This window comes from Cicer arietinum, chromosome 4 (assembly GCF_000331145.2).
Source record: "Cicer arietinum cultivar CDC Frontier isolate Library 1 chromosome 4, Cicar.CDCFrontier_v2.0, whole genome shotgun sequence".
NCBI classification, from domain to species: domain Eukaryota; kingdom Viridiplantae; phylum Streptophyta; class Magnoliopsida; order Fabales; family Fabaceae; genus Cicer; species Cicer arietinum.
This window is the reverse complement of record NC_021163.2, coordinates 18,929,130-18,931,835: the sequence shown is the minus strand read 5'-3', so window position 1 is coordinate 18,931,835 and position 2,706 is coordinate 18,929,130.

Genomic DNA, 2,706 nt, shown 5'->3' with positions numbered 1-2,706 from the left:
ACAAATTGTGACAACTTGGTGGTTCTAATCTCATTTTCACAAATAAATTAATAAGTAAAAATTATTGAAAGTTAATTAAAAATAACATATTTTAATCAATGAGTTGCATAATATAATTTATAGCTTTAAAATTTATTTTTATAAATAAATGGAATTAAAATCAACTTTTTAAAATTTAATTAATTAGATCTTGGAGTTGTTAAGACACAAGTTAAACATTTTGTTGATTTTAAAACTCAATTTAAAGACAAAAAATATTCTTAAGAGGATTAAAATTAGATGTGACATCTTTTTTTTACTCCTTGAGTTTTGAGACACGAGTTGTACAATTCGAACGTCTTAAAACTCATATTTTAAGATAATTATTCAAACCAAGCAAGCCCTTTTTTAAGTTCGTCAAATTTAACTTTTTAATAACAAAATACAATTTATTTAAAAGCAATCAACGCATTCACATTTTTTACCAAGAACTACGTAGCTTTGATTTCTCCATCGCACCGGGAGATACGTAGGAGCAAGATCACACTCTTGTCAAGCACACTAATAAAAACTTTCTTTTTTCCATTCTTTTTTAACACACTTTTATCTCAAAGAATCACATTTATAAAAAACAATTTATATTCATATTTAATAATAAAAAAAAATAAATATATTTAAGTTGATATAATTTTGCACAATTAATTAAAGGTAACCGTATTTTAACGGATGTCGTAGGGTGCTAATACCTTCCCTACGCATAATCGACTCCCGAACTCAAAATCTGGTTTCAAAGACCATTTTTACATTTTAAAGAGTTTTCCAATATTTTTCCCTATTTTAAAATAAATTTTGGTGGCGACTCCATTGAATTCGATTTAAACTCGAAATTTTAGGCCGCGACAATAATATACCAATAATAATTTACCCTATATATCATAACCATACACATACACGTGATAAATGTTAGTTATTTATCCATTAATAGTGTGTCTTAAATATCATCTTGAAAAAAATAAAAATAAAAATTACAATACACTTATATATAGAACAAAATATTATAATATGCAAATTATAATTTACGGTATAAATTATACGTTAAATAAATATTTATCGCTAATCAATTTATCAAATTTTAATCTTTCAAAAATTAAATAACTCAATAAGTATAAAAAAAACTAATATTTACATGAAACAGATATTTACATTTTAGTTCAATAATCTAAATGTGAATTTATATAAATATTAATATGATTTGTAAAACGGGTCTATTATCGGTCTAGTAAATAGTATAATCAAATCATTTGTGTTATAATATACTAATATGTGTAATTTGTAGACACGTGAACCACAGGTGCAAAATGGTTGGAAATACAATTTTAGTCGTAATAATTAATTCATTTACAAAAAAGAATTGTTCTTTTTAATTTTTAACACTTTTTTAATTGTATTCTTAATTAACATTATTTATATATTTTTAATGTAACATCTTTCATAAATATTTAAAATAATAATAATATACTAATATTTAATAAAAATAATTTATTAAAAATGATATTTTCTCTTTTATTTATAATTATTTTTAATGTGTAAAATAAACAAATGATAAGAGGTGACAAAATCATTGTGTGCGAGGATGAATCAGTTAGTATTTTGGATGAAAACATATGATCAAATGTCAAGTTGACTAAAAAAACTTTTATTTTTCATAGAATTCTAGCTCATATCAAGTAACATTTTTATTTTTTAGTAATCCATTGTTTTAGTTTTTAAAAATATGAGACATTTATATTTTAGTGTTTGACTAAATAAAAAAACTCAAATTAATCTTTGAATCCTCAAAGTATACTATATTTATAAAGATTAAAATTATGCTTTGCAACTGATACTATATTTATATGTATGTTGATCTTGTGCTTTAAAATAGAAGCGAGATTAAGTATGCATAGAAATATTTGTAAAAATAAAATAAAAAATATAGTATGACACAAACAATAATATTCATATCTCTCAATCATTTAGTTGGAGGTTAAATATATGAATAGTACATATAAAATAAAATAAAAATTAATTATAGTTTTAGTCATTTATTTTTAACAATTTATGAAATTGGTCTCATACTTTAAATTTTGACTATTTTGGTCTTTGTTCTGATTTTTTAACTAAAAAATTATGATGTGACATATTTTAAATAACATGACATATAATAAGACGATATATAATGATTAACACTCGTGAAATCGTAATAACACTATTTAAAAACTTAATTTTCAACTTTAGAAAAATTTCATTGTTGTAATTTAATTAATGACATATGAATAATTAAATGCATTTAAATGATTATATATCTAAATTGTATGTACATTATTTAAAATATGTCATATCGTCAATTTTTTTAAAAAAAAAATTAAAAAGAAATCAAAATTATTAATTTTTAAAATAGACATGTCAATTTCATAAATTGATAAAAATATAGACAAAAATTAAATTAAATCTATAAAAAGAATATTGAAAACGTAAAAGAATTAAATGGCACAACAAAAAAATCCAATAAAACATAAGCTTTTACTTGATTACTACATAAAAAAAATGAGATACTATGTCCTAAATCTTCGCTTTTTTTTTTCCCTATAGAAAAGTCTTCCTTTAATTTTTAAAGTTTACTTGAACACATGGGAATAGAGACAAGGTGGGGGTAGACTTAGCTATATATATATATATATATATATA